Below are 12,061 nucleotides of genomic sequence, written 5' to 3' on the forward strand. Positions count from 1 at the left end.
AGTTTCACTTTACAAAGAAGTATGGCAGGAGCATAAGTTAATTGCACATTTTATCTCCACTCACCCCCTTCTCCAGTTACATAACTTTAAAACCACTTTTACAATTTTTAACAGTTAATTTTGTTAATTTCCTCTGCTAATGTCCTCAGCTGACAAATCTAACTACTTCACAATCCTGACTCAATCCCCCCTAACCCTTTTTGACATTGCATTTATTGGCGGCGGGGCAAGCACAGACACATTCAAAACCTGGGCCTATAAGTCTGGGAGGAGGAAATGTGTGTGTATACAGGAAATGCATAAAGACTAAAACCGGGTCAGTGAGGGGCAAAAGTGAAATGAAATTAAACCCAGTAAGAGCTGCACCCAAATTATGTGTTTCAGACAACATGTAGTCCTTTGGTGGCATTTTTAATGAACACTATATCCAGTACAGGATATCTTGGAAAGGCCCTTTGTAATGTTTGAGGGTACAGCTTCTAATCTGATCATTATATAAGTAGGGCTCTGTCTAGTGAGGAGTAATTTCAAGATACTCAAGTTGTATTAAAGGCTGCATAGAAACATTGATTCAGAAACGTTCAAATATAAGGAATATTTTCAAGCAGTGACTTCCAGGTCGGTGGGAGTCCTATATCTGCATGTACATAGCATGCTCTGAACATTCACACCTGTCATTATGGACAAAAAGAGTTTTCTATATGTAGATTATTCTCTCACACAAAAAGAAGTGCCTGTGAAAAGCTATGCAGTGAAGAAGGAAAGGCCTGAGGGAATACTTCAAGACAGTGAGTCAGAATGTTTGCTTTTACAATGCAGTGGAAAGTATGCTGTTAATTTAATACACAGCTCATATACAGGCTCTTCAGCATGGTTTCCTAGGTGCCTAAATAGTATGTGGCTACAGTCCTCATGGTGTGAATAGCAGAAAATGCTTAATGCTCTGAGAAGCTTGTAATTTTGTACCATAGAAATGAGTCATTTTTGCAAAGTGCACAGCAGGAAGACTGAGCCTCTTAAGGCTAATCTGATTTTAAGAAGGTAACGAGTGTATTTGAGCAACACTTTAGACATGCCTCAGGTCACAACATTTTCTCATGTGCTTATTATAAATAAATTTGGTGCTGAAATACTGGAAGGGAGAGCAAGGAGAGTTTGTTGTTGTTGTTCAGTCGTTCAGTCGTGTCCGACTCTTCGTGACCCCATGGACCATAGCACGCCAGGCCTTTCTGTCCTAAGGAGAGTTTGCCCTACAAGAAATAAGAGCGACCTCTGCGTGTCCTGATATTTCTCTTGTCAGGCAGACTGTGATGAAAGATTAAACAGGACGTCCTTTCATAATATCCCCAAATACATCTTACACAGCAGTCTTACCATCAGAGATGTTGTGCAAGGGACATGCGGCCGAAGAGCTACGCTTCTGCAGAAACGTACTGCTAGCCCAGTTAGCATTATTATTGGCTGTTGAAGCCATCAGTAGGGCTTTTCTTTAATTCCCCCCACCTCAGTAGTCCTGATGTTTTGTTTTGTATTTTTACCAGGAGATAATAAATTTGTTAGGCTGCCCAGGGTTGTGGGAAGAAATTTTAGCTTCAGGCACCTCAGAAACGTATAATTTTGTGGGACGTCATTGTTGGATAGCTTCATTAAAGAACTGCAATTTTGTAGTGTTCCTTGAAAATTATTACTGTGTGTTGGGTGGGTTTAAGACTGTAGTACAGATAGATGCTCACCAACTTTTCTTTTGTTTGAAGGTGAAAATGTTCCTAAGGGGTAGACGATTACAAAAAATATGGCTGGAGCATTAAAAATGCAAAAGATAGCATATGGCAGCTGTATACAGATGGAAACCCACCAATGGAACTTTCCTTTCCTTTGGGACTTGCGCATAGCTCCTTCTGCTGATTATCAAATATTGTGGCAGGCAGTCCTGGTAAGTGTTTCATTAGGGACATTCCAAAGGAGCTCCAGATGAACTGGCTCTCCGGCACATGTAGTGTATGCTATGGATCTGACACCTTGGCTCAGGAATCCATTTTTCCCCAGAAGGCATGGCCTGAGAAATGCCAGGAATTCTGTTAAGGCTCTGGAACCACCACAGAGGAAGCTTGGAATGCATTTGCTTCCTTCTTAATTAACTTAAAGAAGGTTGTCCTAATGCCTGCCCAACTGCCATACCACTAGCCAGCCAACTAACACACAAGGGTACCCTTTGAATGGGCCAATCAAAAGCCTGGGTGGGAGAAATGGTCCCATCCTGAAGTGTCCCCACCTCTTAGCCAGATTAAGCAGATCAAGCACGTTTAGCAACACCTTTTGTTCTGAAGATTGGGCTGTACTACTATGTAGAGCAAGCTAGATGAAAACTTAATCAAGAGGTAAGCAACCTCCCTGCATCTCTTATTCAGTGGCCAGAACCAAAATATTATTCATCCTGGGTCCAGCCTCTGGCCCATCAAGCTCTTTGTTCCCTTAGTTGCAAACCCTCTAACTGCCCTGGAGTTTGGGCAAAGTTCATTCTTTCTGCTCAGGTATCCCTCATGCTGGTGTGCCTCAGCTCTGAGTGAGAATAAACCTGGAGTCCAACTGATTTTTAATATCGCACCTTGTGACTCTTTCCTAGCATGATTCAATGGTATAGTCTGGTGCCTTCCCCAAGTTTCCAGGCTCAGAGTCCCCTACTCTTCTGCTCCCCGCCCCCCAGATTGACTTTTTGGACCCACATACTCAGAGAGAAAGCCTTGCACCCTCATAAACCACCCCACTGAGTCCAGGGCCGGGTTCCACTCATAGGGGAGCATGAGAGAAGGTTACAACAGCTATGAGATTGTTTAGCATGGAAAAAAGGCGGGTAAGGGGAGACATGATAGAGGTCTACAAAATGATGCATGGTATGAAGAATGTGGATAGGGAGACATTTTTCTCCCTCTCTCAAAATACTAGAACCCATAGGTCATCCTATGAAGCTGATTGCTGGGAAATTCAGGACAGATAAAAGGAAGTACGTCTTCACACAGCGCATAGTTAAACTATGGAATTTGCTTCCACAGCATGTGGTGATGGCCACCAATTTGGATGACTTTAAAAGGGGCTTGGAGGAAAAGGCTATCAATGGCTACTAGTCCTGATGGCTATGTACTACCTCCAGTACCAGAGGCAGTGAGCCTATGTACATCAGTTGCTGGGGGATATGGGTGGGAGGGTGCTGTTGTGCTCATGCCCTGCTTGTAGGTTCCTGGTTGGCCACTGTGTGAACAGAATGCTGGACTAGATGGACCCTCGGTTTGATCCAGCATGGCTCTTCTTCTGTTCTTAACACAGGACAACCTGCCTGTTCTGGTGCCTGGTAGGGGACTGCGACTGATGCATGAGTAGCTGGTGCAGAGCCCAAATGGTGGAATTTGTCCCACCAGAAGCACAGAACACTGGGAAGTGGCTAACAGAAAGTCTCCAAATGATTTCTTAATTCTTGAATTTAATTGGGACCACTAAGGAGAAAGTCCCATTGCCAAAGCTCTTCACCCAAGTCTGTTCTTAGCCAAAATGATGGTGGCCCCAGGGTTGCTAACAGGACTTAGGCCCTGTTCATTGCACAAGCACTAGGAAATCAAGGGTCCAACTCTATTTGCATCCAGTTGTCTCTTGATAATGTGGTGCTCAATGCTGCCTAAGTGGCATGAGGCTATTGCCCCATTTTTTTGTGATTTGGAACTAAGCGGAGAAACCCAAGTCTGCACCCACAGCACTTTTCTAGGTTTTGGCAACCAAACAGGAAGTGAAGTCCTTTGGGTTCCCCTTCCTTGGAAGTCAGGCACCCAATGTCGCTCATGCGATGAGACTTACAGAAGAAGATAAGATGAGCCATGCTGGATCAGACCAAAGACTCATCCAGTCAGCATTCTTTTCACACAGTGGCCACCTAGGTGTCTGTGAGAACTCACAAGTATGATATGAGTGCAATAGCACCCTTCTGCTTGTGTTACCCAACAATTGGCGTACTGCCTCTGATACTGGAGGTAATATATAGCTATCACAACTAGCAGCCATTGATAGCCTTATCCTCCTCCTTTCTCTTCTCCCCCCCCCATCCCTCTGAAGCAGGGTTTGGGGGGTTAGAGGGCTTCAAGGAGGAGCGGGGTATGTTCTCCCAGTGGTGTCTGTTCTGCTGGCAACTGGACACCATTGGATACAATCTATTGATATATTTTTTTCACTATTTCTCATATTTTGTCAGTTATAGATTTTATCTGTTATATTACATGTCTTTACGAACACTTTCCACAAGTGAGAAATAACAACAACAACAACAAAAACTGTAGGGCCAGCATTCTTCATAATATTCATATCTTCTTATTTTGCTTCAGTGGAAATCTGCATAACAAATCTTCCCTCCCCATGCCTATATTTGTTGGTGTATAAAAATGACTAAGAGTGCAATCCTATGCATGTTTAGACAGAAAAACATCCTACAACTCCCAGCATTCCCCAGCCTGCTGGGAATTGTGGGACTCTTTTCTGTCTAAATATACATAGGATTGCACCCTAAGGCTGTTTTTCTTCAGAGTTTCATGAAGTAAACTGTGCCCAGTTTAGTTTTAGTAAAGTCTGTTTATTGTTTCTTTGACTGGATCTACACTTACCGCCTTTTTTCGCTTCCAATGAAGTTTCACCACCCGCCTTTCACACTACGCAGTACCCGCCTCAAATTGGAACCGGAATTTCCCACTTCCGTGCTCCCGCTTTCAATACCCTAATATCCTGGTATTTCCCCTTAACATGCTCTGATTTTCCGCCTTTGCTGCCATATCCCGTCGTAGTCCCCTCCCCTGCCTGTTCATATACAGCGGTGTTTGTATTTCCCTCCAGTCCAATCACAGCTCTTGACGGCCCCATGTCTTTTTCTGGCTACTGATTGCATAGCTTCTTCAGCAGCCCCCATTTTCTCAGCAACAAGCAAAGGGCTGAATGTGCACGTGCTTGTCTGATCTTGGAAGCTAAGCGGGGTCGGTCCCGGTCAGTGCTTGGATGGGAGACTGCCTGGGAATCAGGCTTCCTGCACTGAGCAGGGGGTTGTTGTTAGGGATGGCGGAGAATTTCTCCCCAAATCTTCAGGGGGCTGAGTGCCAACGCATTCGGCCCCCCGAAATTGGCCGTGAAATTCTCCGCCCCCCCTGCCCCCCCGGGACGGGACTTACCTTTGGCGAATGTCTCTCCCGGTGGCGGGTCCCGGCGGCGGTTCGGCGGCGGTTTGGCGCGGGCGGGGGCGGCAGCCGGTCTCCCGACCGGCTGCCGCTGCCGCCATTGCAAAAAAAAAAAACTAAAGTAAAAAAAACACAAAACACCTGTGCATAGGCTACGTAACGATTTACGTAGCCTATCACGGCTAGATTTCCAAAGTTAGCCGTGATAGGCTACGTAAATCGTCACGTAGCCTATCACAGGCGACTTTGGGGGGGGGGGAAAGCGCGTACGCAAATGGCGGCAGCCCATGAGCGCCGCCATTTGCGTTCCTTATTTTGGCACATCTAGTCTACGTAAAGATTTACGTAGACTACGGTGAAAATAAGGGCACACTACTTGCGTTGCCCTTATTTTCACCGTAGTCTACGTAAATCTTTACGTAGACTAGATGTGCCAAAATAAGGAACGCAAATGGCAGCGCCCATGGGCCGCCGCCATTTGCGTACACGCTTTTTTTTCCCAAAGTCACCCGTGATAGGCTACGTGACGATTTACGTAGCCTATCAAGGCTGACTTTGGAAATCTAGCCGTGATAGGCTACGTAAATCGTCACGTAGCCTATCACGGGTCTTTTTTTTTTTTTACTTTTTGTTTTGCGGCCGGGGAGACGGGGTGCTTCTCCCTGGCCTGAATTTTGGCCGGGCGAGGCAGGAAGCCTCCCCCCCTTCGCCTGAACTTCGGGGGGGAAAGCGAAGCGCCTCCCCCCCCACCGCGAAGCCAAGCTGCGAAAAGGTAAGTGACTTTCGTACATCCCTAGTTGTTCTATCCCTTCAAATGAGACTAAGTTTTACCCCTTCCTATCCCCCACTCTGGATGTTGTTGTTGTTTTAATTAAGACGTTGTCCTCGCAGAATCTTGGCTTCTCTACGATGTTTTTTTTTTTAATTGAGGCATGATCTTCCAAGCTTCGAAGTTGTGAAGCTTCACAATGTCGAATCTTAAAAAATCATGCCTGAATTAGGAAAAAAACATCGTGGAGAAGCCCCGATTCTGTGAGGATAACGCCTTAATTTTTAAAAAAATTCCAGAGCGGGGGATAGGAGGGGGTAAAACTTAGTCTCATTTGAAGGGATACAACAACCCCCTGCTCAGTGCAGGAAGCCTGATTCCCAGGCAGTCACCCATCCAACTACTGACCCGGGCCGACCCGCTTAGCATCCGAGATCAGACAAGCGCGTGCAGGAAAACAGCAGGAAAACAGCACAGCGCTCAAGTGTGAACCGAGCTCGCACATTCAATGAAACACTGCAAGAGGGAAAATGGGTGAGTGTGAATAATCACTTTTTAATGCGAGAGCATTTGACCTGACGGGACACTGAATTCATTGCGATGGCGGGCACAATGTAGATCGGCCCTCCCTCTTCTCACCTGAAAATGGCTTGTTTCCAACCCTCCCATTTCTCCTTCCCAATCCAAAGCCAGGACTGTATGCACATGGCATTTAAAAAAAAAACCTGAATGAGTTTCAACCAGAATTTGGAATTCTGACTTGGATTTATTTATTTTTTTGCTTGTTCAGATGTAACAGGAAACCATGGTTTGCTACAAACCCGGAAGTGAGTGAATGGGAGCATTTGAAAGTTGGAGGGGGCATCCAAGAACATGCCTTGCTCATGTAAAGCCACACAATAGGTCAGGCCATATAATAAAGTAAGAGTTCACAGATATGGCACTTAAGCATATTCATAAGCCTATGTCCCAACCTATTCACCTGTGGGAGCTTGATCACTTGATTTTTCCAGAGTTCTATCTAAAATCTCCTACTCTGGGAGAGTAGGATAATAGAGTTCCATATCTGGCATCACCTCCTAAAAAATCTTTATTTCCAAGGTAGAATGCACCTTTGAAGACAATGCTTAGGAGGCTGTCTTCAGTGGTAGGTCTGTGAACTCCTTCCCCTTAATAATACCAACCTCATCAACCATTCACTACTCATACAATCAGTAATGCTATTTAATTATCTAGGCTTGTGAAGGTATTATTGAACTTGCAGAGTTATACCAGTTTACAACACTTAACCACAAAAGGCATTTTATTGGTAAATACAGAGATGCCAATGCACCAACAAATACAAGCAGTTCAGAAAAGGGACCAAAAAAGAAACATAAGTCTGACTTCTTGACTCTAGATCTGCATTCATGGAAGTTGCTGGGCCAGAACTAAGATGTTAGAAAGCTACTAGGCTAAAAATCTTCACCTACCTACTTTCATCTGGATATGAATTATGATTTGATCTCTCTCTCTCTCTCCCTCTCCCTCTCCCCATTCCTCCCCACTCTCTTTCACACATCTGAGGGTGCACATGCCTGCGCATGTGCGTGCGCGCATACACACACACACCCCTCATTGGAAAATCTTAGGGATGGACAAACCTGTCAGTTTTGATTTCTCCCACATTCATTTTTAAAGTTTTTGAAGTCAAGTTCTTTCCATCCTGAATATGAAGACATTTGGGTAAATTCCTATCAAAAATGAACTGTAACACAATTCTCACCCATTTGCACTGGTCAGATTCAATTGGTAAAGCTACTCCTAGTACGGAGAGGATCATGTTGTACCTATCTGCCATGTAGCTGTTAAAGATGAGGAGCCTGTCAGGAAAACAAACAGACACCCAACAGGTGGCAATGCTAATTCAGCACTATGAACATGGCTCAATACCTGGCGATTCAAAGCCACACTTTTAAGAGCTAAACACTCAAAGCCCTCTGCTTGGATGGACGAATCTGTCAGTTTACATTTCTCCCACATTCAGTTTTTTAAAACGATCAAGTTCTTCCTGTCCCTAATATGAAGACATTTGTGGATTTTGGTAAATTCTTCTCAAAAATGAACTGAAACAAAATTCTCACCCATCCCCTCTTTTTCAAAAGGATGCTTTTAGAGGTGGAATTTTGCTCTGGGTCTCTTGGCCAAGCAGGTAGAGTGGTCAGATGCAAAAGAGGACAGGGTTCCTTCAACTTTAATAGTTGTGTAGAAGAGGGAATTTCAGCAGGTGCAGCTTGCAGGGCAAAGTACACCTGATGAAATTTCCTCTTCTACACAGTTGCTAAAGGTAGAGAAGCCTTGACCTCTTTTGCATCTGGACACTCTGCAATCAGGCGTGGATTCTGGATCATTTCCAGATCTGGGTCCAGCCCATGCAGAGCTTAGATTTGAATGTGTTTTGTTAATTACACAAGGTATGCAGGGCAGGAAAGAAGATCTTATCAGGACTGTGATGTTCTATAACAACCTCCACTTACCATTTCCCAGTTTGCTGCACCTGGCTGGTTAGAGGTGTACTGGGGCTGAAGAGACACTGGGTTTGAGATGGCTCCCTGAGCACATTTGTTGTTTCCTGAAATGTGACTCATCCACATGCTCTCCTGGCATTCTTGGGGCAAACTTTTATTTATAGGTAGCTGGTATATCAACATTGAATCCGCAAAGGGGTTTCTGCATCACAGGAGGAAACCATCAAATTCAGGGAGGCGGGTGGTGGAACAAATGTGTTTCCTGGCAGATCTCCTAAAGAGGAAGACTGGCAGTGAAATACACATGCAGATTAATCGCATCTTTTCTTACAAGTAACATGATGAACAATATTATTTGCCACCTTTTTGAAAATTTGATAGGGACACCAAGAGCCAGGTATAGGGGCTTTGGGAGCTACATCTGCTCTGTGAGCTGCTCCTTGTCCATCCCTGAATTTAAAACAAAGACAAAGAGAGAAGAGACCTCAAAAGTGTCTTGAGAACAACATATTGTAGTTATCCCTTGAAGATATTAAGTTGTCCCCGAAGAAGAGTCTTATGACTAGAAATGTCTTGGGCCAAATATTTTGCTCTCAAGGAGGCACCTTTGGGGTCTCACCTCTCTTTGTTTTTGTCCTGGTGCCTTCTTTCCTTCCTGGGCACATTGTTACACAACCCAGTTTGATGTCTGTTGGAGACACTTTGAACTATCTTCAAAAGGTAAAAAATATGGAAGTGGGATGTACAGTGGATTGCTATAAAGGAAAGGTTTCGGCACTGCCAAATCAAATTAAAATTGATCAGACTCCTTTTTCTCTCTATTTGCTTATTCTAGAAGAACGCTCAGCAGTGAAGACCTGCTGAGGTCTTGCACCAGTGGGGGACAGAGACAGAGGGTTTGTTTGATTTGAGAGTTGTCGAATCAAGTTTCACTGCAGCAAGAGAAGATGAAGCAGCTGGAAAACACTTTAGCACTATGTGAAATGAAGATGATGCAGCTGGCAGGCACACTTCAATCTTGAACTATTTTGGGTACTAAAAGTCCAAAAAACATTATGAAAAGGACCAAGTGATTGGAATGTTCAGATAAATGGGGGAAGAATTTTGCAAAAACTAAAACTAAAAATGGAGGGTCCTATTCCAATAGAAACAAGCTGAGGCAAAGCATGTATTCAGCCCATATTTTGGGGCATCTTGTGGTGTCTATCTGTTTAGCGGTAGGCTCAAATATTGTGTGGAAGATATAGTCAGCAGCCTGAGTGAATTAAAAACCAAGACCGTCTAAGGTGAGTGCCAAAACATTAGCAGGAAGGAGTAAGGGTAATCAAAGTCTAGGTATAGAGGCACTATAACTTAGGTCATAGCCAAGATGTTTAGGACAACTGATTGACCACACCTTTAGTATAGTCCTTTCATCAATCACAATGGACTTATTTTGGGACCAGCAGAGTCCAGTAAGGCTGGTTCAGCTCAGAAACTAGAATCAAACTGGCTCTCCATTCTTTTCAGCTTCTGAGTGGTTGTCTCTCTCTGACTGACAGCACAAAGACCAGGAGTTCCACAGGTACACACTATTCATGACAAACAAAATTACGTGCTGCTAAAGACTACCAAAATCAAGCTCAGGGTGCATCAACCTGTGCATCAGGATACAGCTATGAAATATATTCACCTTAACATTTGACTTGGCCTAACAAACATCAACCAAGTTCAGTACTAGGCTTAATCATATAATCATCAGGAAAATAAATGACCTTGGATGAGAGACAGACACAGAACGAGGATGACACACACTACAGAAAATGCTGCCAATACAAAAAGAAGGGGGAGGAGAAAAATATTACAGTCTCTGTTACTAGGCAGCTGTCTTCTGAAAGCAGAAATGTCAGGCCCTGTGGGATTCCTAACAGGAAGTTCTTGCAGTTTGTACTAAAGTCTGCTGGACTATTGCTAATCAATAAATAAACATGTGGCCCCTCTTTTGAAACCCTGTCCAGTCTTCCCCACACCCCAATTATGCACTGCATTTATATTCAATAAACATTTACGCACTTAAAAAAGACAATCGTAACAACACACTGTGGTGTACTTAGACCTGAGAAGGAAAAATTAATTTTGCATATTAATGGAGCACCCAGCTGAGCACAATCTGCCTTAGTCTTTTCAGTATGACTTGCTCTAGAGCAGCCTTCCCCAACCTGGCGCCCTCCAGGTGTCTTGAATTTCAATCCCCACCAGCTCCAGCCAACATGGCTAATGGTCCGGAATTCTGGGAGTTGTAATCCAAAATGTCTGGGGGAAACCAGAGTGGGCAAGGCTGCTCTAGGCAAGCACTCAATGGTCAGTGTCCTAAGATAGCAACCATGTGGGGAAAAACAAACTCCCTGCTCTAGCAGGGAAGAGTCATGTGAGAAATCGGGCTTTGGTGTACATTTGGTGCAAATGTGGAGGGCATTGCAATGCTTATCTAGACTCCTTTGAATTGCCTGTAACTTTTTCTAAGGATGAACATTTCTATCTGGGGCCATCACTTGTTCGTGATTGAGCCCTGCTTCAGCGTTATTTACGTCAGTATAACACGCACTCATCATTCTTCAGCAAGCTGCAAAACCTTCTCATAAAAATGTTATGATCGTGACCTTGAAGATGTATCTTTGACTTCGTAGAGGATTAACTTTGTTTGATCAACTTTTTTTTTCTTTTCTTTTATTAAACTTTTGCTGTAATTACTTTATTATATTTTGGCAAGAATTCTTGGTCTATATTCTCTTAGTCACAAACCAAACTATTCCCTGACTTATAAAAAAAAATGTAAATGTTTTGTTGGGGTAACCCAGGATACACAAATCCCTATGAGTGGGTTCTTGAAAAGTGAATAGCCAAACATTCACTGTATTCATCTGCACAGCTTTCTGCCCCCACCAAGATGCTACAGCAGTTCTCCAAGTTTACAACTGCCATGTTTGATCATGTATAACATTTAAAATGAATTGGCCAGAAGCGACTTACTGGTGGCAAATGTAACTTTACACAATTGCATCTTGCCTTTAACTCTAGCATGTCCCCATGGGCAAATTTCAAGCAGAGCATATAAAGATAGATGAAAATGTCAGGAGCGTTGACTTAAATTTTCATCACTTGTCTTTCAAAACTGCCGTGAAGACACACCATCCAACAGTGCAACATCCAACTGAGTAAACAGTAGGAATGTCTACTCAGAAGTAAGCCCTATTGAGCTCAATGGAGCTTACTTCATGGTAGGAATGTTGGAGAAATTTGTAATGGAATTGAATGTGTTTGGATTTTGATGAATCTGATTAGCGGATTCCACAGCAGACCAGCTTTGCCCCTGTTGGGCAGATTCCGTGGACTTCCAGACCGGTTTTCTAACTTTCCTGACTTTGTGCAAATTTCATTGTAGAAAAATATGCAAAAAAGGCAAAAAAAAGAAGAAGTGCATTTCTCCCATAGGCTAAAGCATAAAAATGCACATTTGGGGTGATTTTTCGCATTGGGGGAATTTGCGCATTTTTGTGTGTGCGAATTTGCACAAATGTGCATTTCTGCAAATGCATATTTGCACA

The 12,061-nt window shown here is 43.7% G+C and overlaps 2 long non-coding RNA genes across 2 annotated transcripts in view; both read left to right on the plus strand.

Moving 5' to 3' along the window:
• Positions 1 to 11,278, plus strand: part of LOC146352416 (uncharacterized) — a 31,174-nt gene extending 19,896 nt beyond the window's left edge. The window contains exons 4-6 of the long non-coding RNA XR_014787364.1: positions 1,755 to 1,933; positions 9,313 to 10,660; positions 10,804 to 11,278. This is a non-coding gene — a long non-coding RNA (uncharacterized LOC146352416). The remainder of the gene's footprint in view (positions 1 to 1,754; positions 1,934 to 9,312; positions 10,661 to 10,803) is intronic.
• Positions 1 to 12,061, plus strand: part of LOC146352414 (uncharacterized) — an 82,869-nt gene that overhangs the window by 57,669 nt on the left and 13,139 nt on the right. The window lies entirely within an intron of this gene.

Source organism: Heloderma suspectum, chromosome 2, assembly GCF_057233095.1.
Source record: "Heloderma suspectum isolate Gila_16-S chromosome 2, 16-S_ref, whole genome shotgun sequence".
Lineage (NCBI taxonomy): Eukaryota > Metazoa > Chordata > Lepidosauria > Squamata > Helodermatidae > Heloderma > Heloderma suspectum.